We start from the raw sequence: 13,411 nt of genomic DNA on the forward strand, positions 1-13,411 counted from the left end.
TACAGTGATTTCAGGACTATTTTTGTAATGTTTGCCTGTGACTCAGTATTCAAGTGCTGTTCTTGAGTGTTTCTATGTTGTGCTACTTCAGACTTCTTCTGCACTTTAAAAACCGCAGCTACTAAAACACATCATTTTACAAAAGGACGCCTTGTTTACACATTACATTTCCCAACAGGACAAAGTCGTTAAAATTAGCTCTGCACATTGACTTCTGCCTCTCAACACATACACACACACACACACACACACACACACACACACACACACACACACACAGCAACAATTCTGCCAATTTTGCACAACAGCAGAGAAAATAGCTGTGTCAACATGCCTGTGTGTGTGTGTGTGTGTGTGTGTGTGTGTGTGTGTGTGTGTGGGGTTAGTGTCAGTGGTCACAAACTGCTAATCCCACTCAGCCCCACCTCCGCCACCATCCTGGCTGATTTTAACTGACACGTCTGAAAATTATTCCACAGGGCAGAAAGTTTTGTGAGCTGAGGCCGAGATTCGTCACAACTGGAAAACCGTCACGACAACAAAGCTTTTCACACTCCTGGAACACTGGATTTTTACTCAGTCCTCACTGCAAAATGCAACACAATCATTTCATCTCAGTTATCTTCACTATGGATGGAAGCAGAAATTTGGATTAATCGTCCAGCTGGAGAAGAAGGCTAATGAACGTTAGCGGGACTGATGGCCAAAAGACAGAATCAGCAAAAACAGGATCTTTCACTTGCTTCAAAATTGCAGTACCACCATGTGAAAATACTTCAAAGTCCTCATTTAGTAAAAGTACTCATTATACAGTAAGAGCTGCCCTTTCTGAAGTATTATTACTGATTCATACTATTGGGACATTTCATGAGTACACAGGCATCATTTTAGAAACTACAGTTGTTAAAGTGCAGGTGAAGTATAAAGTACCACAACACAGAAACACTCACAGTACTTGAGTAAAAGTACTTCGTTACATTCCACAGGCTGCCAACATGACTCAGAGTGACTTGTGGAGTACTTTGTGTTTTCTTTCCCTGTCCCACTCCAGTGTTTTTTTATGTAGATCATGTCAAACAATAGATGGCTCCATTCTGAATTCAACCTGGCCAAATGCAGAAAAGGTCAAACGGGTTGATTACAAGCTCCGCTCGCACAAATCGATATCCAAATAAAATGATAAAAGACACTAAACCTTTCCTTCTCGCTGACATTTGTCTCCATCCCGCTGAGGGAAAGTTTTGATATCAGGACCCCCCTCAGAGGAGGATGGGGGCCCTCCCTCTTTCTCTCTCCCCTCCACTCATCCTAAATGAGGGCTTTTTCCTCGTTTTTCTCTGCTGTTGGTGGGGGGTGTCGGGCTCTGGGAAGAATGGGGACTTCCTGGGGAGGGCCTTTAAGTGCAGGGGCTGAGGAGTCGCTGCCTCTCTCACTCTCCCTCGCCGTTCTCCTCCATGTCTCTTGCTCATCTTAAATGGGGTCAAGCTCCCAGCCAGGACCTGCTGCTTTCAAAGACCCCAAAGAGCAGCTCTCCTCCACCTGCCCTTTCCTCACCTCCCCCGACAACCCTTTCTTCCCCTCTTTCCCCCTCTTCACGTCCCTTCCACATATCCCTCTCTCTCTCTGTGGCTGCACCATTTGTCTTTTACTGCAGATCAATACTTGAAAGAACAATAAGCAGTGATTCAGGTTACGTTTACGTTACAGCATTTCAGACACTTTAGACCAAACTGCAGTTACAAGTGCTACATGTTGAAATATACTCTACTATAACAGTAGTAGTAGTAGTAGTATATGCAGTTAAAATAACATTTTTTTTTTTTTAAATCTATGAAATCGACAAGTGTCACTGCACTGCTCACAGCTCTGACATGCAACCCGTGACCAGTGCTCATAAGTAGGCATGGCTTGGCTATAAAGGGTCAGAAGAGAAAAAGGTTGGGAACCAATGGTCTCCACTTCCTTTCCCCTGCAAATCAACTATTATCTCTTCATGGGATATTAAAAATCTGAAAAGACAGCAGTGCTAATTACACCCATTTTGAACCAGATGACACTTTCCAGCTTAAACGTACAAGCAGCTTTCCAGCATTTCTCATATGAAGACCTAAACAGCAGCAACATTTACGACACATGCAACTGGTCACCAGCCAATGAAGCTCAACCACCTGTCCAACACACACTTTCATCCCTCAAAGGGCCCTCCCTCTCTGATAAGAAGCAACATACCTTCCCTCCTTTCACCAGGCATCCATCTATCCATGGGAGAAAGCAGTGGAGAGGCAGCTTCGAGACTTTTTCCTCCTTATATCCATCAGTCAGTCCAGCCAGGACGAGGAAAGCTCTGCTCCTTCTACACTCTCTATTCCTTCTTGTTGGAGCATTGCAGGAGAAGGGATGAGGAGGAACGCAGCACGGAGGAGAAACACATGGAGATGTTCCCAGGTGCATGCATCTACTTTACCATCAGCAGGCTGTCCACCAGTGACGGAGACGGTCCCATAGCATCACATCTTTAGCTCAACTCCTGCAGAACTCAATCACCAGCAGAAACTGAAGCCACACCTGATGACTTACAGCAATAAGAGCATCTGAACTCTGTCCCTGCCCTCAGCATCCATGTCTTTTTCCCCTCCACATGGGCCTGTCTGCATCCCTTCCTGCCTCCCTCAGGGCTCCTCTGGTTTTTCCTTGTATCCGCTCCTCAGGCTTCGCCACCTCTCCCTTCCCTCCGCGGCGTTCCTCCCATCCCCGACTCTTTCCGGCACCGCGGCCGACGACCGCCGTGGCTCTCCGCTCCCCTCCGACCCATACTGGGTTTTATTTAATTTGTCCGTATAATGGACGTGAATGAACCCCGGGGTTTAGGGCTACACGGGCAGAGAAAGCGACAGCGGAGGGAGGGGCAGGCCGCTCAGCAATGTGTGTCAAAAGAGAAACAATAAGTGCCATTATTTTTGATTGGCTTCCCCTTTTTGAAAATTACTTCCAAAGTGTGATGTCCCATTGTGGGAGCAGAATAACACTGAACAATGCAGCGGGGGGTGGGGGGTGGGGGTAGTCTTATATATCCAGCCTAATATTCAAGGGGGCTTTGGCCAATGCCGGCTGGCCCGCACTGGATAACCCTGCAGCGCAGTGACTGGGCCCTGGGTTAGGCTCATAATGGGAGGCATTGGGAGGCCTTTAGTTCCCATTGTGGCGGCTGTGTCAACAAAGAGGCCGCTGGGAGTTGCCTGGCATGTGGAATGGAGAAAAGGCCCTTTATCCCTTTCTTTTTAGAGGGGGGGGGGGGGGGGCTATCACAGCAGCTTGATGCATCATGTCTCTCTCTCTCCTGTTTACCCTGTTAGACTCTTTGATAGACTGTCTAAAGAGAAGCAAATGTTCCAAAAGCAGATCAGTGCTACATGCTAACACTTTTAGCGAATGACAGTCCTTATTCATCTGCATGTGCACAAAAGGGATTTACTATACCTATGGTGCACCTCTAGACTCCCTTTGAATGTGAAATTTGCTCTTTATTTGGATTGTTTAGTGATAACGCTGCACCGAGTTCACTGCCAAGCATCACTAAAAAGACGTCGAGACACACAAGCAGACAGGTTGGAAACACAAGAATAACATCCTCCACTGCAGCTTCTCCGTGCAATTATTAGCATTAATGTGGAGAAATAGTTGCCTTGTTTACAGCCTGTCTGATTGACAGCTTGACCTCCTCGCCCAATGTTTGTTCCCGTGTGTTTTCTAATCCCATCGTGTTCTTATTTCTGCCCATGGACCTTTTGGCTTTATAGGAATAATTTGTTAAACTATGAAACTATTTATACTAATTTCCAAGATTAATAAAAACACTTGCTGTCTTTTCTACAGTCTCCATTTACGATGCTACAAGAGGAGAAAGTGTCGTGTTTACATTGTTGTTTCCATTTTAAAACAGTCATAAGGTTCAAGGGGAAAAAGCTTCATTTCATTTCAATGCAAACAGCACATCGTGTCATTAGCTTATCACTTAAGAGACTTCAGGTATGCTGTTGTTAATTACACTACTCACCATTAGACTACTATTCAGGTTTTTTAATAGTTTCACTGGAACAAATTGAAATGAAACCCTGGAAAAGACGTCGCAAGAAAAGCTGCATTTCAAAGGTTCATGTCTTCACGATTACTGAATCCATTAAACGTTACAGCCGTCCTGAAATGTGGCGATCGTTATTCTTTTTACTCTTTGTTGTGGAACACGTTAAGAAACTAATAAAAGCTGCTGAAAAAATCTTTTTTGTGACTCTGTAGACTTTTTTTATTCCAATGTTGATGCTTAAAGTGTGATTCTGAATAGATTGAGCTGTATTTGTTTTTCCCTGGAATTCACTATTTGGTTCCAGCCAATATCTGTTTAATATTAGGTCATATGAGCCGCAGCTAAACCCCTGAACAAGGACGGTCTTATCGCTTGTGATTTTGACTTTTAATGTATAAGAGGAAAGACATTTTCTGATCTATTATCTGTAGTTTGGCTTTAAAATGCTTAAAAAAGAAGACAGAATATGGCTCTCTCTGTACTTTGGCCCTACATTACTACAGTATACTATACAATGCTTGGCAGTCAATAAGGTCTGTCATCAATATCACTGATTCAACATCTAAGTGACCACTTACTGAAATTTGCTTTGTTGTAAAACTCTTTTTCTGATCTACTTTGGAGCAAACGTTCATCACCTCCTGGACTTCAGTTTAAAGGCTGTCATATGCAGCCTTTAAACCCTCATTGGTGGACGAAATAAAGAACAGCGTGCACAGGCTGAACTGTCCCACTCAAACCTCTCTGCCTTCTTTCTATGGTTCAGAGCAGCACGCACGCACGCACGCACGCACGCACACGCACACACACACACACACACACACACACACACACACACAGTGGTTAGCGTGTCAATATCGCCCTCGGCCCATTCATTCATTCATCCAGCTCCACCTGGGAAACAGACCTGGTCATGTGTGTTTACTCTGGATTCTATTCCCCCAGGCAAACACACACACACGCATACACATGCACACACACCATTATACTCGTCTCCTGGCTGCGGTGAAGCAACCTTGAGAAAGCAGGCCAAGCTGAACAAATAGTGGCATCCAAACACATACACATGTATGTGAATACAAACATGCAGAAGACCAGCACCTAAACAAACAGGCTCAATGTACGGCAGAACACGCCAATCGGCTCCCATTACCAGCCAGCACAATAAGCTGAGGGCAATACACACGCATACATGGTCAACACCCAGCTCTTCAGCACACACACCAACACAGACACACACTTTAATGCCTTTATGATTTCCACTTCCCAACAGAGTTTAAATCTGTGAATAGCTCTTTATTTCTACATCACACCGGCTCACTGAAGGTGTGCCACCTCACAGAGAGGTGAGAGAGACGAGTGGTGAGGGATGAGATGGGAGCCTGGTGGACGCCTCTGGATGCTGTTTGTTTACTACGACCAGAACAGCATCAGCAGTTTCCCATTGGCGCCTATTGTTGGCCTGACGCAGATAAAGCCTGAGAGAGACAGAGCAACTGGTCAGCATAGAAGGCGACAGAAAGGGGGGAAAAGCCTGGCACGTGTCAGGAAAAATCCCAAACTATAAATATCTGCTGTGGATATGTACGTCTCCGGAGGATCAATCCTTCAACCGCTGACCAAAACTGAGGCAAAATCTCAACATCCAGATACTGAAATACTGAGAACAAAGACTTTTTTTCTAATACAATCTCACACTGTCACCCCATTTCCACCTGGTATTCAAATGGGATCGGTGTAATGAATAATGACAATAAATGATCCGTTCGCGTTTCCACCTGCTATTTTTAACGCCGTCTCTTATCCTCGTTGAAAATGGATCTCCGTCGGCCAGAGCAAAACCTGCGCATTGGTAATTTGAGGTGGCAAATCAGCCCCAGACTCCCTTAAAAAAATAAGAGTTTGGTGAGTTGTTGAGTGAGGGGAAACTTAAGAAAGTTTGTGAAAGGCTGTCTGCGACTAATTCTGAATTATTCACCCCCTCTTGTAAATTCAGCTAATGTAATATATTAAGTTAATCCTTTCTTTGCATCAAAAATGACTGCGGCAGTTTGTCTCGCCGCGCTGCCGTCCCAGCCTGTAGGCTACTCCGTGATTAGATAAATTATCTGCCTTGTTAACAGCAAATCAGCTGCACTGAAGGCCGGAACACACACCGTCACACACGCAGTTATTTCTTACTGTGTGTCGTTCATTTCCCCACCCGAATAATCCTCTCATTTCTCACGCGCTTCTGTTGAATAACACATACTTTGGTGCTTTCATGGCACAGAATAGACGTATAATCAATAATTACAGGTGTGTGTGAGGTGTGTGAGGCGGTTCTGTTCGGGTGTTGTACAAACTGAATTACACCTACCTAATATCCAAACACAATGTGAGCCAGACTACCTCCACCTGTGGTCCATCATATTATGATCACGGCGCATTTGTACCTTATTTAAAGATGTTTTTTATGTATTTGGACAACATGCCTGGATACACATCGCATTTTCATACCAGGTGGACCTAATGAACACAAGTCTGCTGTCTTCCTATGCTACAGCCCTGTGGAGACACAGCAGACACAACCTGTTGTAGAAAAAGAACGACTCCAAATCCACATTCACGGCTGCAGTAATCCTCTGGGACGGCTGACACATACTTGCTAAAACCTCAGAGAAAGCAGCCGTCATGGAGCGCTCGGGGACGGGGGTTTCATGAGAAAACCTGTACAACTGTAACAACGCTTGTTCTTAAACCAGTGTGAGGCTACGGGAACGTAAACACACACATAACATGCAACTCATTTCACTCTGACCGATCCGAATGTGAGCTGTCTGCAACTGTCTGGTCGTTAAGTATTTGACCGCCCTGCCAAAAGCAGAGCTTTCGGACGCTTTCAAGTTTTCAACACTCATTTTAAAATGCATTCAAGTCATATTTTCTGTCTCCACACAATACTCCACAATGACAAAGCAGAAGTATGTATTCACACCTTTAACTTGGTTCTACTCCACTTGAAAGCGTATATGCATATGCACTGTAATATTCTCTCATCTTCTGCTCTTTGTTGCACGTATAATGCATGTTGCCATGTTTAATTTTACAGTCTAAACATACGTGCGTTTGCCACAGTCTCATCCTGTTCAGTTTTTTGTCTACGGTTATTCTTCACTTATTTTTCCACATCACTCAATTACTTTGTTTGCCCTTGCACGTTCATATCTTTCTACTTCAAATGCTTTGTTCTCCTACTTTCCCTCTCTGCCACAGTTTCCTAACAGCGATCATTAAAGGACCTTATTATCTTGTGTACACATGTACACACTTCACATGTATGCCCATAATCGCGCACACTCCCAGCTAATGACGAGCCCTCCGCCTGACCTGCTGACCCTCATCAGAGCGACAAAAAGGCAGATAGCAGCAGCGGCACAATAAGATGGAGAGGTTGCTTAGGGTGACAGGATAAAAGCAGTGACATGACAGCAATGGAGGGATCAAGAGCGTGACAGGAGCACAACGGGAGGAGCAAGGGGGTGGGGCTGGGATGGAGGTGCGCTGAGGTTCAAAGTGAAATGATAAGGAGACCGTCTGTCACAGAGATATCTACGCCAAATTTCATGCGTCCAGCAATTGCAGTCTTAACCACAAGCCTTGTGAAAAATCACGCTGCTGCCACTAAACGATCACAGTTTTCATGTCTGTCCACTCCCATACATCATCCATCCCTTCGCACGTGTGTGTCAGGCAGGTGTTTAGGATGGCTGGGTGTGTGCAGAGCGTCACTGCTCAGTCAGTCCAACTGGACGGATGATCAGGATAAGAGCGAGAAACAGCCGTGTCCATCATTCGGGCTTTCTTCAGCACCAAGAACATACATTATCATCTAATCATTGTGCTGTCAGCAGTCTATTCCTTCTGGGCCACACACACACACACACACACACACACACACACACACACACACACACACACATATCGTTCCATGTAGTAGCACATACTGTCACTCTGCACTGATAAGCTGTCCATTACGTTTCTTTCAGTCTGACAGACAACATAAGCACATTTTTAGGCACATCAAATCACACAAACGCTCCCAGAGCTGCTAAGAGGAACAATTCAACTCGCATGTTACTCCACGCTTTGCTCTTGTTTGCCTCATGTAAAGTTACTGTCATGTTGTTGAGCTGAAACAAGTCCATTAGCTTATTAGTTGATAGAAAATAGGCGACTGTTTTGTCTTTTTTCAAGCTAAAATGCCAAATATTTGTTGCCCCCGGCTTCTCAAACGTAAAGATTTGATGCTTTTCTGTCACATTTGATAGGAAATTGAATATCTTTAGGTTTTGGACTGTAGCAGCAGCCTCACCGTGTCGCTGGGGAGCCTGAACCATTAATCAATTAATTAAGAAAACAATCAGGAAGTATTGTAAAAGGTAAATGCTGGGACTATTTTCAGCTGCGGATTTGGTGGCTCACTGCTGTGTTTCCAGTCATTGGACAAAACTGGAGCTCTGTGGCACAGAGGAATAAAAGAGGGCCAATTCATTGTTTTATTTTTTTTGGAAAAGAAGAAAATTACAAACCTCATCCTCATCCTTCAAAAACCTTCTGTGTGCAAAGTGCATAAACTCAATTAAGTCCCATCTTGTTAAATCAAACAAAACATCCAGAAATTTCAGCCTTATCCAAACACTACCAAGAGAGGGACTTATTCATTAGCTGCTGCTGTGAGGGGCAGATGGAGGTATCGACACTTCACCTCACCCGTGCTGCACACACACACACACACACACACACACACACACACACACACACACACACACACACACACACACATTCAGCTGCACGGTTTGATTGGAAACTTCTTCACTGAGGGGAGAAGAATACACCTATTGTGGCAGAGCGAGCAGGCAGAGAGAGAAAGAAACAATAACTCTGACCTTGGTACTAAACATTATAGATTTCCCTCTGTACAGAATCTGTAGCTCAAGTGTTTATATCACTGAAAGCTCCTTCTACACACACACACACACACACACACACACACACACACACACACACACACACACACACACACACACACTGAGCATCAGCCTTGGGAGGGTTGAAAGAGAGAAAAATTTGTTCGCAGATCCAAGCAATTAATGACCACAGACAGCTAAAACTGCTTTTACATTTATGAGTTTAAATCTAAAAATGTGACTATTTTAATCATAAATTTGTCCATTTTAATGGAAGAATTATTTGATAGCGGCAATGGAAGCATAGAGGAACCTTCACGCTCTGTTTTAAGTTCCTTAGACTGATCTAGCTGAGCTTTTAAGCTACATACCACGTGCAGGAAGGGGCAACAAACAAACCCTCCTGTTAAAAACAGGCACAATCGGCCTTTTCATTATATTTTGTAAAGGACCCATTTAGACAAATCCTCCACACTGTCGTTGAAATCTGCAGCTTGACAACTCTCATGCATTTCTTACCTTTGGCTGGATGGTCAGCGTCGGCGCAGGTCTCGTCTTTTGCAGAGGTATTTGTTGTCAACTTCAGCGCAAGCAGCCATGTGATGTTTGTCCTGGAAGACAGAACAATAAGAGAGACGGTTACTCACTCTGTGATATCTGCAGGTGAATGCAGCACAAACAACAAGTAAGCATGGCTTCTTAGCAGCTAAATGAAGGAATAAAGGGAAGAGATGAATCATGGGAGGCAATAAATAAAATCTGCCTGACTGGAACTTTGTCACATTTAGTTTGAAGAACCTCTTGCAAAAGTTTGATCAGCTCCAACAGTTTCTTTCATGGTGTCAATAAAAAATGTTTCAAGCCTCAAACAGATGAAATTGTTCCACAGTCTGCCTGCTTTTCTCCCGCCATCGTCTCTCAGCCTTGAACAGAGGAAGAGTTGTTTTCTTCAGACGCCTTTTGTCAGATCAAATCTTAGGAATTTAAAGCAGCTGAAGAAACATTGACTTCTGCAAAGCAGCAAGTGGGTTTTCATTCTGTCTCCTTGTCTTTTTTTCTACACAAAACTTAAGAATCAGAGGCATGGCTTATGTTTTTCTGCAGGACCGCGAACCTTCACACATACAAAAATGAGCAAAAATCAATGAAAATGCTGCATTTTAATCGCATACAGGTTAGTCACCTCCAATAAGCTGCGTTCTTTATCAAACCAAGTGCAACATGTTGTTGTTGTTATGATTCACAGACTCTCAGAACATGTTCTGACCCTGAACTCTGACCTACAAGTCCACCCGGCTCTCCGTCTCTTTGTTCTCACGTCAGTGGTCTCAGACGGGCAATCGGCGCTCGGCCTGACGACCTGTTTCCTGGATGTCTGTGCCTCATCCTTGCACATTATTGTTTCTACGCACACAGTTAAAGAGCACAACTGAACAACCACAGTCTGGACAGCTGCTCGCGGAGCAGCTCCTGCCAGCCCCGGGGATCGAACCGCCAACCTTCCAGTCACAGGCCAGCCGTAACATGTCGGCCTCTCCAGCCACTGCTTCAGGGTAAAGCACCTCTGTCACCTCAGCTTGCCATTACACCAAAATCAACCTGCCAAACTGCTGTCTGTCTATCACACCTGAATCCTCAGTCTGGCTTGTTTGCCACTCAAACATTACACACATTTCTGCCCGAAGATCGAGTTTAACAGACGACTTCTCCTCTGTCTCGGTGACCTTGGCGAGATGCAGATGTACTTGATGAGAGCCAGACACATGACTCCTCTCTGGCTTTCTTTCTCTCATGCAGGCGTCCTCTCCTCTCATACTTCTAATTTGCACCACCTCTCTTTTCTACTACCAATACACACACACACACACACACACACACACACACACACACACACACACACACACAAAGGCTTCATTCATAGCCTCCCTATCTGCGTCTTCTTCTCCCCCTGCTGTCTTGCTTGCACCCCCCCACCCCCACCTCCCACCCACCTCCATCCTCTCGTCTCACCCAAGGTCTCTGAGAATAATAGCAAATAGCAGATTAGCACTCGCCTCCTCACAATGTGGTGTGACTCAGTACACGCACGCACACACACACGCACGCACACACACACACACACAACCAACCGCACAAACACACAGGCTGCTGCGAGGCCACTTGCCTAGACCTCACAGAGTTAATTAAGGTGAAGCAATTATTACTGCGGAGCTGTCAAACACACTTGTGTGACCATATGTAACGTGCAACACACACACAAACACCTACATGTTGAATAAGGATCACTAAAATGTACAGATGAAGCCAAAACCAGCAGTTATCACACAAACTGTTGGAGGAATCTGAGAGTTGCACCTGAAGCATAATAATGAGATCGTCTGCTAAGAGTTGAATGAAATGAACGCATCAAAAAATCATCCTTCCCTGTTGTTAATGGACAGGCTGTGTTCCACGTGTTGACTCGCTTTGCCTTGGTTTGAAAGTTATTGTGCCTTTGAACAAGCTTCTCTCACGTTGAACAGTTGCTTTGTTCCACCGTATGAAACCACTGAGTGGTCGAAGCCTACAGAAGCTGTGTGCCACCAAAGCTTCAGTATAATAATGGACACAGGTTAAAAGAGAAGACAGTTCAAAGTGACTGCTGTCCAATCCTCTCTGGACAATGTCACTGCTCTCCTCGCTCGGTCACCACAGTGTCATTCCCCTCTGAGTGTGATCTTTGACTCGCTTTCTTTACGTTGGTGGCCGAGCTGTCAAAGGCACACGTGATCGTTGCCTACGGCTCTCGGCGTAGAGGCGACACTGCAATACGACGACGTCGTCATTTAGATCAAATATCAACACACCTGTCTGCCAAGTCCTCCACAAAAGTGTGGAAACACCTGTTTTACATACAGACAAAGTGTCCTAACAAGACCTGATCCTACGGACGCATTTGAATCCAATTCAACGCCAGTGAATGTAAAAGCTTCGCAATTCAATGTTACGGGCGTTCATTGAACACCTCACAGCTTGTTTGACCTCCTGCCTCCTCCTCTCTGCTCTCCATGTCAGTCCTTTTAATACCTCACACATCATTTCACTTATTAAAGACATAAGGAAATCAATAGCATCTGACAGTCCTCGTGTGTGTGTGTGTGTGTGTGTGTGTGTGTGTGTGTGTGGCAACAGAGAGAAAAGATTGTTGACTTATACAATCAGTTCTCGCTCTCTCACACACACACACACACACACACACACACACACACGAAATCTCAGAGCACTGTGTGGGATGGCGAGAGAAGGCGATGGTTATCAGCCGCTGAAGGAAATTAAAAGGATGGTCCAGCGCTAATATGCAGATTAATGTCTGTCAAACATGTGGCCCCCACACACACCTAGAGGCAGGTACAGCGTGTGTGTATCAGTGTGTAACGGCGGAGGGACGAGCAGATTGATTAGTCTGTGTGACATGAAAACCAAAAAAGTGTGTGTGTCAGTCAATCACATCCGGGTTTGTTTCCACACTTCTGAACCGTCCCAAAGATAAACGGTGAAGACGAGTTCTGAGCTTCATCACTTGCACACAAAGTCTACGGGTTGACTAATCCTTAAAGTGAGGCTGTGTCACTTTACCTGAACAGCGCACACTGTGGCCACAAGTCGTACTTACAAGTGGACAAGAGTCAGAAAGAGAACAACACCGGCGGTTACTGGTGGAGACGGCGAGCGCGTTTGAATGACACAGGTCAGTTTACAGTGACGTGTATGAGTCACTACAGGCAGCAAACACAACTCGAGCACCTGTCAGGTGCAACAGAAGATCAACTGTGTACGTGTTTAGACCGAAGCCAACCTGTTCACCTTCATCCATACAGAGGTTGAGTACTTCAAGTCAAGTGAATGCAGCAGAAAAACTGCTTCAGCTACAGGCCATGCCGTCTATTCTCCAGGATAACCTACAGCAGGTGTACGCACCGTTTCTTAAGAATTGCATCCTGAACGTCCCTCTGGACCAGGTTTACCAGGGTGCCAATGACTTCATCTCTCATGGCATCAAACTGTGATGTTTGAAGCCAAACTTTCCCTTTGGGGACAATGACACTGAAGTTGTTGTGCGGACTGTAACTTTAAGGTGTAAGAGGTTACAGCATGTGTTTATATTAAACTCCCGCACTTCCAAACTACATTTTCGATTGGTTATTTGCTTGGTGAGATCCACAGTAGGTCTGCAAACTACCAAAAACTCTGTAACTCTGATCCTGTTCCTCCATGTATTTGTTCAAAATGTTTTCCGAAAACATTTTTCTGATTCTTTTCTTGATCTTCACTGTGTGTGTGGAGGCCAACGCAAACAGAAAATACCATGTGTTCCATCATGTGCACCGCTTCTCCGGGCTAA

At 44.9% G+C, this 13,411-nt stretch overlaps 1 protein-coding gene across 1 annotated transcript in view; it reads right to left on the reverse strand.

Moving 5' to 3' along the window:
* Positions 1-1,303: 1,303 nt before the first annotated feature.
* harbi1 (harbinger transposase derived 1) overlaps positions 1,304-13,411 on the reverse strand; it is a 148,754-nt gene continuing 136,646 nt past the window's right edge. Inside the window, exon 8 of the transcript XR_013076267.1 lies at positions 1,304-1,319. The gene's annotated coding sequence lies outside the window, so the exon portion shown is untranslated. The remainder of the gene's footprint in view (positions 1,320-13,411) is intronic.

Source organism: Chaetodon auriga, chromosome 23 (assembly GCF_051107435.1).
Source record: "Chaetodon auriga isolate fChaAug3 chromosome 23, fChaAug3.hap1, whole genome shotgun sequence".
Taxonomy (NCBI): domain Eukaryota; kingdom Metazoa; phylum Chordata; class Actinopteri; order Chaetodontiformes; family Chaetodontidae; genus Chaetodon; species Chaetodon auriga.